Source organism: Phocoena sinus, chromosome 16, assembly GCF_008692025.1.
Source record: "Phocoena sinus isolate mPhoSin1 chromosome 16, mPhoSin1.pri, whole genome shotgun sequence".
In the NCBI taxonomy this organism is placed as follows: Eukaryota; Metazoa; Chordata; class Mammalia; order Artiodactyla; family Phocoenidae; genus Phocoena; species Phocoena sinus.
In genome coordinates this window covers 76918133-76932942 of record NC_045778.1, presented here as the reverse complement: position 1 = coordinate 76932942, position 14810 = coordinate 76918133, and the positions used below count along the sequence as shown (strand labels likewise).

The window sequence follows — 14810 nt, the reverse complement described above, 5'->3', positions numbered from 1 at the left end:
AGTGTGGCCCCCAACCCACGACTGCATCCCCAGAGTTTCTCACTCTCACGCCAGTTCACACCCAGCCTCCAGCACCAGCTTATGGCTCCAGCACCTGCTCCAGGAAGTTGAAAGCAGCCCTGCAGCTAGGCCGGGTCTACAGTGGGAAGTGCAGCCCTGCAGCTATGCTGGGTCTACAGTGGGAAGTGTCACCGTGCGATATTTATGTTGTGGATGTGTTCTTTTACACCTGGGAACTGGACAGTTTTGCTTTTTGTTTATTTCAACTTCAGTGAACTGACAGCCACTTAAGAATGTGCTCATCAAGGGCCTCTCACTATCGCGGCCTCTCTTGTTGCAGAGCACAGGCTCCAGACGCGCAGGCTCAGTAGTTGTGGCTCACAGGCCTAGTTGCTCCGCGGCATGTGGGATCTTCCCAGACCAGGGCTCGAACCCGTGTCCCCTGCATCAGCAGGCAGATTCTCAACCGCTGTGCCACCAGGGAAGCCCTGGGTATGATTTTTAATGAAAGTGATCAGGCATTGAGAGACCTGCGGTATCAGAAACATGCCTTCAATATGCTTCTGAGTCAGGGCTTGGCTGCCACAGAGATGTAGCCGATACGAGGAACGCAGCACATGTCCAGACAAGTCTGACTCAGTGGATTTGCCGGTGGCTGCTGTTGCCTTTTGTTTCTCCAGTGAAGGCTTGTGTGCCTGGCTCTGGCCTGTTCACAGCCTCCTAGACCACACGCCTGCCTGGCTTCTTCAGGACGTCATGCTCGTGCACGGTGATTTGAAAGGAGAACTGGATGAATGTGTCCAAAACTACCTCCTTGGAAAAGTTAAAGTAATAAAAAATACAAAGCGTGGGAGATTGATTTGAGGCAGAATCATCAGAGCGGCTGTGACGTGGCCGGCTCCTCGCTGGCCGTCATCCAGGAGGACTAGTGGACGGTAGGATGCCTGGTGACCAGCACCACCAGTGCTGACCCTCGCCTCTAGCTCCTCCCGTGTTGTGAGGGGGATTCAACTGCGGGCTGCATTTCAGATGGGGTCGTGCTCCCTTTTCCAAGCTCAGAGGCCTGGCGGGAGCTACTACGCCAATAGTCACCTACCATTGCTGGAGGATCGTTTGCCATGAAGAGAAACTATTTCATTGAACTTGGACAATGTGACAGTGGCATGGATATCTGGGGAGGAGAAAATTTCAAAATATCATTTCGGATTTGGATGGGTGGAGGTAAGCCCTTCATCATCCCTTGCTCTAGAGTTGGACACATTTTTGGAAAAAGGCGACCGTATGGTTCTCCTGAAGGCGAGGATATCATGACATGCGTGATGAGACTGGTTCATGTTTAGTTGGATGAATACAAGCGGGAGTATTTTTCCATAAGACCTGGGCTGGGGTCCAAAAGCTTCGGAAATGTCAATAAGCATGTTGAATGGAGGAAGAAGTTGGCTTGTGAATCATTTAAATGATATTTGGATAACATTTGCCAAGAGAGGCAGATACCTGAGCCCAATGCCAAACCCTAGCAATCCATTTTTATCGAAAGAAGGTCAAAATGCCCCAAGTCCTTCAATGGGAAAGGCTCTGTCACCTCCAGATCAGTAAGTGTCTGGTGGCCCAGGGCTGCCCAAGTCAGACGAGAGGCCTAGGAGTGCTTAAGGGATGTGGCTACAGTGCCCCTAATCAGCTCTGAATTTATAAGGAAGAGCATGAATTGATTTTAAATAATCTCCCTTTGCCTGGATATGTCGGAAACTCATTCATCAAGTGCTCATGGAGTGTAATGGATCAGGGGCAGCCCAGCAATAGAATTGTGGGAAGAATAATTGGCTGTACCAGGTGCCAGGTGGACAGTGCCTAAGAGTGGTCCATCTACCGAGTCACAAAGGCTATGTTGCTATGGCAACCTGTGGTGGCAGCTGCTCACAATTTGGAGAGTTAAGACAGACGCCGTGGTTGGAACGGTGATTCATCACACTTGTCCTCCTAACGGAGATGCCTGAGAAGATTAGCAAAGGTGAGACAGCAGATATACTAGAGATTGGAGCACCAAGTGACCATCAGAAGGTGAAGAAGTATGTTTCACCAAGACATTAAGGTCACTTCTGAGCTGGGAATTTTTTGCTTATGACAGAAAACAAGAATACAGTTTTAACTCTATTAAAGAGTCAAGTTTGTAGAGAAGGGCAAAACCCAGGAAACTGACATGCCTATTCAAATCTATTTACACTTCTTTTTAACCCATTTTAATAACGGAATGGCATTTATCTGATCAGAAACTTGTTATGATTTCCTTTCTTAGAAGACTTCATAGGAGACTGTTAATTTTTTCCACTTCTATTACTATGTTCTAAATAGATAATGTTAAACAGATTGCATCCACTTACTTTCAACTCCAGAAGCATCGTGTATAAGATTATATTTAAGAGGCAGTTAACTATTATAAAGTATTTTGATGAATTATGGTACAATTTACATTTAAAGGATCCTTTTTATTATTAAAAGATAATAATGATATGGAGCTGGGGTGAAACTTCCCGCACTATACTAAGTCCTCCAAAACTTGAGACCCCGCTGTGGCCCCGCAAGAAAGATTCACGCAGCCCAATAGCCACAGAGAACTCACTCCTCACGGGGGCAGCCCGGTTCTCCTTCAGGTGGCTCCGATGGCTGGAAAATTCTTCCTTCTTTCAAAGACCAAACCTTCTCCATTGGTTCAGCCTTGCCCTCTGCACAGAGTAAACATTCCAGTTCTTTTAACAGCCACACCCATGAGCTGGTTTCAGGGACTTCTGTTTCCTTCCCTTTTATCTTCCTTTTCTTTAATATGTAATGCAGGCACATGGGAGGAGAAAGTGTAAAAGTGAGATGAAGGGCAAATCAAACCTTATCTGCCATACCTCCAGGCTCTGGAATCCTCCCCCCAGAGATAATCACGTTACCACTTCCTATCTTTTCAAGAGAAATTATGCATTTGCAAAGTATACACATTCTTTTAGACAAAAATATTACATACGCTATTCTGCACCTTGCTTTTCTTAAGCCTAGTAATAAATTTTGGAGATGATTCCACGTCAGTATTTAAAGCGGCACCTGATTCTTTTAAAAGCAACATAGGCAGTTTCATAAAAACCATATTTCATTAAACTAGTCCCCTGCTGATGGACACGAGGTAGTTTCCGATCTTTTGCTACTACAGACAAAACAATCATGAATATCCTTGCATTGCATATACCTCTTTGTACAGGTATCTGTGTGATAGATTTAGAGCCATGCAATTGCTAGATTGAAAGATACGCGCATTAAAATTTGTAATACACATTGCCAGATTGCCATCCAATGTAGTGGTACCAGTTTGCTCTCCACCAGTAAAGTATGAGAGTTCCTGCTCTCTCTCACGCTTAGGAGATGAACTAGTTTGTAATGCCCTCCTGGAATTGTTTTGCCCTGAACTGAACCCATTGTTTCTGTGTGACCAGTGACCTTAGTGAATGTAAAACATCCTCTCTCTCATTCCAGTTACTCTACTTCTTTAAAAACAAACAAACAAACAGAGCCTCAACACTGAAGCTGCCATTGTGACCAGGGCCACATCACTGACATTTAGTCATTAGGCTCTGTTCCACAGTGTGTCTGCTGAACCAGGTTTCTCCCTTTTTGTGCCTGGGCTTTGGGATTTTTGTATGCAAGTTGCAGAAGTTTCCATTTATCTGTGTATTCGTTTCCTTTTGCTGCTGTAACAAGTTACACAAATTGGGTGCCTTAAAGCAACACAGATTTATTACCTTTCAGCTCTATTGTTCTGAAGTCCAAAACGAGTCTCAATGGGCTAAAATCAAGATATCAGGTCTGCGTTCCTTCTGGATGCTCTAGGGGAGAATCCACTTACCATTTCCAGCTTCCAGAGGCTGCCTGCATCCCTGAGCTCCTTCTTCCACCTCAAAGCCAGCAGCACAGCATCTTCAGTCTCTCTCTGGCTCTGACCCCCGCTCCGATCGTCACATCTCCTTCCTTGACTGCCCTGTTTCTGTCTTGCTTCTTTTAAGGACCCTGTGATTACATTAAGCCCACTTAGGTAATCCAGGATAATATTCCTGTCTTAAGATCCCTAACTCAATTATATCTGCAAAGTCCATTTTGCCACTTAAGGTAACATAACATATTCACAGGCTCTGGGGATTATCTTTAGGGAGCCATTATTCTACAGACCCCAATTTGCATTATATATCGTCTTGTTAAGGCTACTTGCTTCAAAGGCTGCTTGCACATAGATGTGCTTTCAGGGAGGGTCTGGGTATATTCGCTTCTACAAGGATTTTTTTTTCTTTTTTTGAGTATAATTGCTTTACAATGTTGTGTTAGTTTCTGTTGTACAAGGAAGTGAATCAGCTGTATGTATACATATATCCCCTCCCTCTTGGACCTCACTCCACCCCCATCCCACCCATCTAGGTCATCACAGAGAACTGAGCTGAGCTCCCTCTGCTATACAGCAGGTTCCCACTAACTATCTATTTTACACTAAGTACCAACCAGAACATAATGTTGAGCTGGGCATCCTTGGGGCTAGAGTGAAGAATTACAAAAAACTAACAGGTGGATCTGTGCTTTACAGTTTATAAAGAGCATTTACATCCATTATACATTTCCCATTTCGCACTGTCAGGTAAAGAATCGGCCTGGAGCCTCACAGCAGGTACAGGTCAGCGAGATGCTTCAGGCTCCAAAGCTGTGGCTCTTTCCATGGCACCAGCTGCACCAAAGTTGTGCTACCAGCCCACACGGAGCCTCCAATAAAAGTCCTTGAGAATTCTTTTCCTCTGTGGGTTTCCAGAGCTGCCCGTTCCCATAAGCTACCCATTTGGGTTGGAGTAAAAGTTCCTTTTTTACCAGTTTCCAGAGCTTGTTCTCACACCTTAGCCACCCAGAACTCACCACAACCTCGTCAGCTGAGCAGGGCGGGCCCGGGACAGGCTCGCCACATCCTTGATGGCACCAGGGAGGTGGAGACCCAAAAGGATGGGGACTACGGCCAAGGGTCACAGGAGACGCAAACCCACAGGGCTCCTCTCACTGAGCCATACTGTCTCTTCCAGAGAGGCTGCCCTGAAAAGCTAGCAATTCCAAAACCCCCGAATGGTCTGTCCTTCACTCCAGAGGACATTACGGATTTCTTAGAAATTGGAGACTGAGTAGGGAACTAACATACATGGAGTACTTACTGCATGCCAGCGCTTTCCAGAGACAGCTCATTTAATCCTAACAGTTTGGGTGTTATTATCACCACTTTTTTTTTTTTTTTTTTTTTTTGCGGTACGCGGGCCTCTCACTGTTGTGGCCTCTCCCGTTGCGGAGCAGAGGCTCTGGACACACAGGCTCAGTGGCCATGGCTCACAGGCCCAGCCGCTCCGCGGCATGTGGGATCTTCCCAGACCGGGGTACGAACCCATGTCCCCTGCATCGCCAGGCGGACTCTCAACCACTGCGCCACCAGGGAAGCCCTATTATCACCATTTTAATGATGGCGGCTCTGAGAGGTTAACGGTCACAAAAGATGGCAATGAATGGATTCCATACCAGGTCATTCTGATTCCAGAGCCCATGACTTCTCCTCCCGCCCACGCTGGAGGATGAGCTGAGGAGGACACCAGGTTAAAAAAAAATCTAGCACCTGCTTGGTGAGAGTAAAGAGCCCTCGAACGCCCTGCGTAGTAGGCTTGCAGCTGGCTGGATGGAAGTGAGTGCAGTTGGCGGGAGAGGCTGGGAGGGAAGGTGCAGGCCAGCTGTGCCCTGGCTGGTGTCCAGTGACCTGCAGCCCTTGGAGCAGGTGCTGGAACCCTCCCTGGCCAAGAGAGAGAGGAGGTCCAGGGAGTACGGTCAGGGGTGGGGGGGAAATGTCAGAGCCAACTGCCAGGTAACGTCACCGAACAAACACTAGCTAGAGAGCTAGAGGCTTGTCCAGAAGTGTTCTCAGGGCTTGCTTTGATTTTACCATTTGTCTGAGTTGGGCTTCATTTCCATATTTCCTTCAGCTTAGACCCCATCTGCTGCTCTGTTTGCCTGAGCTCACCGCTAGAGACACAGGCATGCAATTATCCAGCTCCTACGCATTTTTCTCGTTCTCTTTCTCTTTGAGTTTAATTTCCATCAGAGGCTCTGCCTGGAGTTTGCTTAAAAACCTGCAATTATGAGGAGACAGCTAATGAGACCAGGAGCAAACTTCTGCACCGTGCAGCTATTTTTTTAATGAGATAAACAGAGAAAATGTCAAACAGAGGAATTTCTGCGTTGCTCCCATGACTGAAAGGGTCCCCAGCGTTGCAAATAAACGTGCTGCAATTAGCACATGTCAGGGGCCAGGGAGTGGGTTTCGTCCCTGGAGTCCTCGGGCTTCTTGACCTTGCCTGAGATGTGTGACTGGATCTTGCCTGGATGAAGATCCACTGTCCAATGCTCCCAGGTCCAGAGACCCTTTTGGTCACGGTCAACAGAGGTGCGCCCTGGAAAGGCCACTGAGTGTGGCGACAGAGCTCTGACCTCAGCTGCTGCACAGCTGCCTTTCTAAGAGCGGTTTGTTTTCCTCCCCAAGCGCATTATGGGGTAATGAATGGGTCTGTGGAAATTGCACACAGCGTGTGTCATAATGAATATTTTGACTTGGAATACAGCATTCTCAGCAACTCCCAGTGTCTGCGGAAACTCAAGAGGGGGCAGAAAACTCTATCGTGAAAGCGCCACTCACGCAGCATAGCTAATAATGGGAATTCAGGAGCATTTATTTAGTGCCTGCTGTGTACCTGTCTCTGGGCTGAGCACTTGGGGTACAGAAATGAGTAAGATGCAGCCTCTGTCGTTCTTTGGATCTAATGGAGAGAATCGGAGAATTAAAATGATGCTGTACCCAATGAAGTCCCCCTCCCCCCACCTCCCTGCACCCAACCCCTCAGGTCTAGATTTACCCAACAAAAAGGAAGGGTTGGCTCAAGGCTTAAGCTTTTTCTTGAACCAGCACCTATTTGAGGTCCGTTCTTCCTCCCCAAGGGGAGAACACTCTCCTTGCCCTCTTCCCTCCCGTCTGCCCACGGCTAGAGACCAGGGCAGGGGTCAGAGGTCCCACCCCAGCCCCTTCCAGGGCACACTTGGGAATGGCTCAGTGCCATGGTCCTCAAGCCTGGTCACACACTGGAGCTGCCTGGGTTGCTCAGTGACAGTGCAGACGTCGGGCCCTTCGACAGAGGTTCTGATGTGTAGCTTTGGGACTGGTCCCCGGAGTCGTGTTTGGAACGATGGCTCCAGGTGATTCTGGTGCCTGGTCAGGCTTGGGAACCGCTAAACTAGTACCAAAGTACCGTTTTGTCACTTCCAGCTGCTGGCAGGAGCCTCCTCCCTTCTCTGGAACACATTTCTCTCCTCTATAAAGATGCTTGATGATCTCTGAGGCCCACCCTGCCTCTGACCACCTGTGTGTCCACAGGCAGGCTAGCCGGGCGCTGCCCACGACGCTGCCCTTCCTTCACATCCGTATGTCTCAGGGGAGAAGAGAGCCAGCGAACCTGGACCGGACGCGGGTCTCAGCCCCTCCACCTGCTTCCTGGGGACCCAAGCCGGGTGCCCTCCCCTCTCTGGGCCTCAGTCGTGGGTAAATCTGTGAGGAATTTCAGCAGATAACGACTCCTTTCTATTTCTTTGCCTCGGGGAATTTTTCAGTGCAGAAATCAAAGCACCTTGAAGGCAAAGCCAAGAGCCCTGGGTGGAAGCTACCTTCGAGGCAGTGAGAGCCAGCGGGGCAGCTGTGGCGTGGGCTCTGGGGATGGACCCCGCCCTGCCATCACTGCGCAGCCCGCTGGGGGCGCCGAGGCTGCATGAGGGGCGGGAGGGAGGGTCTGCCCTGCGTCCAGCCTGCCTCCAGGAGAGTCTGGACAGGAGCTCACGCCGCCCCTAACTGCCAACTCATCCTTCCTCCAGCTCTTGCCAGTTTCTGTGGGAGCCGGGCTCTCCAGACCGGGGGAACCCACGAGGGGCTCTTCCTTGCACCACATTTCTGAAATGTCATGAAGAACCCAGGGGTAAGACAGGAATAAAGACACAGGCCTAGTAGAGAATGGACTTGAGGATATGGGGAGGGGGAAGGGTAAGCTGTGACAAAGCGAGAGAGTGGCAGGGACATATATATATACACTATCAAACAACGTAAGGTAGATAGCTAGTGGGAAGCAGCCGCACAGCACAGGGAGATCAGCTCGGTGCTTTGTGACCACCTAGAGGGGTGGGATAGGGAGGGTGGGTGGGAGGGAGACGCAAGAGGGAAGAGATATGGGAACATATGTATAACTGATTCACTTTGTTATAAAGCAGAAACTAACACACCATTGTAAAGCAATTATACTCCAATAAAGATGTAAAAAATAAATAAATAAAGAAAGGAGGAGAGAGGTTAAACCAGCCCATCACGAAACTTCAAGATAGACCCTCCCCATGCCTTTGTTGGCCACCCCCCACCATTTACATCCAGCTCCGCGAGCTCTCAGTACCTCCTTCCTCCATCCTCCCTGTGCTCCAGGCTCCCTTCTCAGCTTCCTGTGGGTGAGGGGATAATCTCAGGGTTAATCAAAAGGAGGCTGTCAAAAGCTGCTTTCACATCAAGGTGTGAATGACAAAATCACACACTAAACTAGGGATTCTCTGCGTTCCACAGACCAAATTTAGTCCATGAATTTGGTGGAAAATGTGGTCCTCGTTTTCACTAAAACATTTAGCACTAACTTCAATTATGAATGAGGAGTAGAACATAGGGGTGTTAGCCTATAACTGTCACCAGTGGAGGTCACAGGTAACTCCACATCACTTTACAGTTGCTACAGGTACTCGAAATCTTATTCAGGCTCATCTTTTGAAATGATGGTAAATTCTGAGATTGTCACTATTCCTTGTTATTTAATGTGTTGATAACAAAGCACATATACCACTATACTGCAAACATGTAAAAAATATTTTGGCAACTACATTTTTAATACGATTGTTTTCTTTCAAAATCTTATGTATTCATTCTTTTAAAAAATGTTATTTAGAGGAGCCCATAGGGTTCACGGGCTGCCAGAGAGTCCATGGCACATAAAAGTTTAAAGACTCCACCTCTAAATTTATCTTAAGATGAATGTCATCCTATTAGGAAAATTTTGAGCAGTATGGAGAAGTGAAGAATTTTCGATAATGGTGAGAGAAGATAATTTTGAGAATTTGTCAAGATTTCCGGGAGCTAGAAGAGATCTTAGAGATATATAGCTTTACTTGTTAAATCAACCTTATTCAGCTTTAATTTACATACAGTAAAATGCACCCATTGTTTTACATGTGCTAATTGTTTAAAAATCGTGGCTAAAAACAAATAACATAAGCGTTACCGTATTAACCGTATTAAGTGCACAGTTCAGCCATGTTAATTATATTCACTTTGTTATGTAAAATGCACCCATTAGAAGTGTGTAGTTTGCCTAGCTCTGACAATGTACTCGAGTAACCAGTCATCACTACAATTAAATACACAGTATTTCTATCACTGTGTATCACTGTGTATTTCTATCATTCTATCACAAAACATTCCTTTGTGTCTCTTTATAATGTCCACTACCCCAAACCCACGTAACCATTGATCTACTTTTTGTCACTATAGACTAGTTTTGTGTTTGTTTTTTTTTTAGAGTATAATTGCTTTACAATGTTGTGTTAGTTTCTGCTGTACAAGGAAGTGAATCAGATATATGTGTACATATGTCCCCTCCCTCTTGGACCTCCCTCCACCCCCATCCCACCCATCCAGGTCATCACAGAGCACTGAGTTGAGCTCCCTCTGCTATAGAGCAGGTTGCCACTAGCTATCTATTTTACACATGGTAATGTATATATGTCAAACCTAATCTCCCAATTCATCCCACCCTCCACTTCCCCCCGCCCACCCCATGTCCACATGTCCGTTTTCTACGTCTGTGTCTCTATTCCTGCCCTGCAAATAGGTTCATCTGTACCATTTTTCTAGATTCCTCATATATGTGTTAATATATGATATTTGCTTTTCTCTTTCTGACTTACTTCACTCTGTATGACAGTCTCTAGATCCATCCACGTCTCTACAAATGACCCAGTTTTGTTTCTTTTTATGGATGAGTAATATTCCATTATATATATATACCACATCTTCTCTATCCATTCATCTGTCAATGGACTTTTAGGTTGTTTCCATGTCCTGGCTACTGGCTATTGTAAATAGTGCTGCAATAAATACTGGGGTATATGTGACTTTTTGAATCATGGTTTTCTCAGGGTATGTGCCCAGTAGTGGGATTGCTGGGTCATATGGTAGTTCTATTTTTAGTTTTTTAAGGAACCTCCATACTGTTCTCCATAGTGGCTGTATCAAGTTACATTCCCACCAACAGTGCAAGAGGGTTCCCTTTTCCCCACACCCTCTCCAGCATTTATTGTTTGTAGAATTTTTTGATGATGGCCATTCTGACTGGTGAGAGGTGATACTTCATTGCAGTTTTGATTTGCATTTCTCTAATGATTAGTGATGTTGAGCATCTTTACATGTGTATGTTGGCCATCTGTACGTCTTCTTTGGAGAAATGTCTTTTAGGCCTTCTGCCCATTTTTGGATTGGGTTGTTTGCTTTTTTAATATTGAGCTGCATGAGCTGTTTGTATATTTTGGAGATTAATCCTTTGTCCTTTGCTTTGTTTGCAAATATATTTTCCCATTCTAAGGGTCATCTTTTCATCTTGTTAATGGTTTCCTTTGCTGTGCAAAAGATTTTAAACTTAAAAAAAGTTTAAACCTAAATTTTAAACTTAATTAGGTCCCATTTGCTTATTTTTGTTTTTATTTTCATTACTCTAGAAGGTTGGTCAAAAAAGATCTTGCTGTGATTTATGTCAAAGAGTGTTTTTCCTCTGTTTTCCACTAAGAGTTTTATAGAGTTCGGTCTTACATTTAGGTCTTTAATCCATTTTGAGTTTACTTTTGTGTATGGTGTTAAGTAGTGTTCTAATTTCATTCTTTTACATGTAGCTGTCCAGTTTTCCCAGTACCACTTATTGAAGAGGCTATCTTTTCTCCATTGTGTATTCTTGCCTCCTTTATCATAGATTAGGTGACCATCGGTGCGTGGGTTTATCTCTGGGCTTTCTATCCTCTACCATGGATCTATGTTTCTGTTTTTGTGCCAGTACCATACTGTCTTGATTACTGTAGCTTTGTAGCATAGTCTGAAGTTGGGGAGCCTGATTCCTCCAGCTTAGTTTTGTCTGTTTTTAATAAATCATTTCACATACATGAATATACCCCAATCGTTTTTCCACCTGTTGATGGATGTGTGGGTTGTGTTGAGTTTTGGATTATCACAAATAAAGTTACTAAAAACATTGCTATACAAGTCTTTCTGCAGACATGTGTTTTCATTTTTCCTAGGAAAAAACCTAGGCATGGAATTGCTGGGTTATATGATAAGTGTATGTTTACCTTTATAAAAAAACTGCCAAACTGTTTTCCATCATTTTGCATTCCCACCAACGATGTATGGGAGTCCCCGTTGTTTTCCATTCTTCACAATACTTGGTATTCTCAGTCTTTAATTCCAGCCATTCCCTGTGTGCTGCATCTCATCATGGTTTTAATTTGCACTGTCCTGATGGCTAATAATGTTAAACATCTTTTTGTGTGTGTGGGTCATGAGCGAATGTTCTTTGGAGGAACCTGTCTAAATCTTTTGCCTCTTTTTATTGGGTTGTCTTCTTATTTAGTTTGGATACAATTTTTTTTTTTTTTTTTTTTTGCAGTACGCGGGCCTCTCATTGTTGTGGCCTCTTCCGTTGCAGAGCACGGGCTCCAGACGCGCAGGCTCAGTGTTCATGGCTCACGGGCCCAGCCGCTCCACGGCATGTGGGATCTTCCTGGACTGGGGCACGAACCCGTGTCCCCTGCATCAGCAGGTGGACTCTCAACCACTGCGCCACCAGGGAAGCCCTGGATACAATTCTTTTGCTAGACACATATATTGCAAATGTTTTTCGCATTCTGTAGCTCATCTTCATTTTTCTTCATGGTATTTTCAAGAGTAGTGTGTTAAAATTTTGATGTGGATCATTCATCAGTTTTTTATTTTATGGTCATACATTTTGCATTCTATCAAAGATATCTTTGCCTGCCCCAGAGTTGCAAAGATTTTCTCCTATGTTTTCTTCTGGGAGTTTTATTAACATATTTTTAGTCTTTACATTTGGGTTGATGATACATTTCAAGTTAAACTTGGTGCACCAGATGATGTATGGGTCAAGGTTTATTATTTCTTTCTGCATATGAATGTCCCGATCTCTGAGCACTATTTGATGAAGAGAACACCCTTTCCCTGCTGACTTGCCTTAGCACCTATGTTGGAATCAATTGACCATGTGTGTGTGGATCTATCTCTGGACTCTCAATTCTTTTCCACTGACATATGTCTAAACTTACACCATAACTTTATTTTTAAGATGAAAAATTTAGAGCTGAAAGAGTAAAAAGCTTTGTACAAGGTCAAACCAAATAAGTTAGAGGCCAGGATGAAATGTGTCTCTTGTAAATATTCATTTTTATTCATTTTTTTCATTTCCATGGGCATTATCAGCACTGCCCACAGTGGCATTCACAGACCATTGTGAGAAAAAGCCACCATCTGCTAAATATTCATTTTTAACTCTTGTTGGAAGTCAGCAAAGAGGGACACAGTAAATCGCCGTGGGGATATTGATGCGGGGAAACAATGCTTCCCTGGACACCGCTTCCCAGCCTTACTATGGGGTCCCTGCAGAAGTGAGAGGCAGTGGGAGTGAGAGAGTTGGAGCTGGCTCTTCATGGAGCAGCCGTGTGACCCCACATGAGCTGCTCCATCCCTACTGGTTGAATCCACACAGTCTGGATTCTCTAGAGAAACAGAACCAGGCACATATCTTTGTATGTGTATAAAGGAACATCATAAGGAATCGGCTCATGCAATTATGGAGGTTGAAAGCCCCCACGATGTGCTGTCTGCAAGCAGGAAGGACGGTGGTGTAATTCAGTCCAAGTCCAGAGTCCTGGGAACCAGGGGAACTGAGGGCAGGAGAAGGTTGATGTCTCAGCTCAAGCAATCAGGCAGGAAGGGGCAAGTTCCTCCTTCCTCCTTTTTGATCTGTTCAGGCCCTCAGCAAATTGGATGATGCCGCCCACATTGGGGAGGGTAAACCCATTTACTGAGCCCACCTATTCAAATGTTAATTTCATCCAGAAACACTCTCACAGACACACCCAGAAATAATGTTTAGGGCTTCCCTGGTGGCGCAGTGGTTGAGAGTCCGCCTGCCGATGCAGGGGACGCGGGTTCGTGCCCTGGTCCGGGAAGATCCCACATGCTGCGGAGCGGCTGGGCCCGTGAGCCGTGGCCGCTGAACCTGCGCGTCCGGAGCCTGTGCTCCACAACGGGAGAGGCCACAACAGTGAGAGGCCTGCGTACCGCAAAAAAAAAAAACAAATAATGTTTAGCCAAATATCTGGCATCCCGTGATCCAGTCAAGCTGGCACATGAAATTAACCATCGCAGTTCCTCAGCTGTAAGATGCGGGTAAGAATAATACGAGCCTCACAGGAGTATTGGGGGATTGAATGAGCTGATGCTTTGGAAGTATTTAGTGGGGCATCTGGAACACAGTGGGCGCTCAGGAGACCGACTCTTCATACCCTTAGGCTTCACGAGGGTCTTTTCTCCTGGGGCTGACCCTGGAGATGTCCCCTTGTAGCAAAGGGAGCCCCTGTTGGCCTGGGCATCCCATTCCCAGGTACAGCCTCCGCTTTCTTCCCTGTTCTCCTGGGGGCTGGGCTGTGACCCACATGCAACTCCCCTGAGGGCACTCCAGCCCTCCTCCACGCAGCTGGGTGTCAGCTCAGCCCGATCAGAGCAGTGGCCTGGACCCCACTCAAGAGCACGTCTCCAGAGCCCACCTCAGGCACACGCAGGGCAGTGATGCGTCATGCATCACGGTCATTCTCGAGGCCTCAGTAGGCCCAGTGAGGTGGGGACAGGGACTGTGGGTCCTGAGGGGCTGTTGGGGAGGCCAAGCACCACGCAGCACCTGCTGCATCATGTCTGGGTCTTCCTGCTAAAATCCCTGGACTGAGTGTCAAGCTTGAGACTGCCATGCAAATCTGCTCAGAAATGGATAAAGCTGCAGTGTTGTGGGCACGGGTGGTGTGGGGGAGTGGGGTAAGATAAAGGGGCCCTGGCCTAGCCCCCTCACCCACGATGTCTCCCTCATGCCTGCCTTTCCTAGGAATTCCTCCCAGGTGAGTCCAAGATCCCCTTTCACAGGGACAGGATGATATCTGGAAAGATAAGTCCAATATTAGCCTCCAATGTTGACTGAACTGTTAATCCTGTGTCAGGTACCATTCTAAGCACTTAGAACACGATGACTCCACAGGACTGCAAGGCAGGTATTACTGTTATCACTAGTTTACGTATGAAGAAACAGAGGCACAGAGAGGTTAAGTCATCTGTTCTAGGTCACACAGTAAATTAGTGCAAAGCTGGTATTTCATCACATGGGCTCTGGCTCTTAGACATTGCTTGAATGAAGATATTAATTTTACAAGTTAATTCTTTGGTTAGGTAAGAGGTTACATTCTAAAGAAGCAGCAGCTGGGGCACAGTGGACCCCAGGACAAAGGTAATGTTGGAACTTTGATTGAGAGTTTCTAAATGTGAGTTTCTGTGCTGCTTGCCTAAGATCATAGGACACTTGAGGTCTAATGTC

At 46.2% G+C, this 14810-nt stretch overlaps 1 non-coding gene and 1 pseudogene across 1 annotated transcript; one reads left to right on the top strand and one right to left on the bottom strand.

The window, feature by feature from the left end:
* Nucleotides 1-479: 479 nt before the first annotated feature.
* On the top strand, nt 480-1959 carry LOC116741341 (annotated as a pseudogene).
* Nucleotides 1960-12621: 10662 nt separating this feature from the next.
* LOC116742057 lies at nt 12622-12702 on the bottom strand. The gene has a single exon (XR_004346334.1). It is a non-coding gene; the product is annotated as a small nucleolar RNA SNORD35 (small nucleolar RNA).
* Between the last annotated feature and the right edge of the window lie 2108 nt (nt 12703-14810).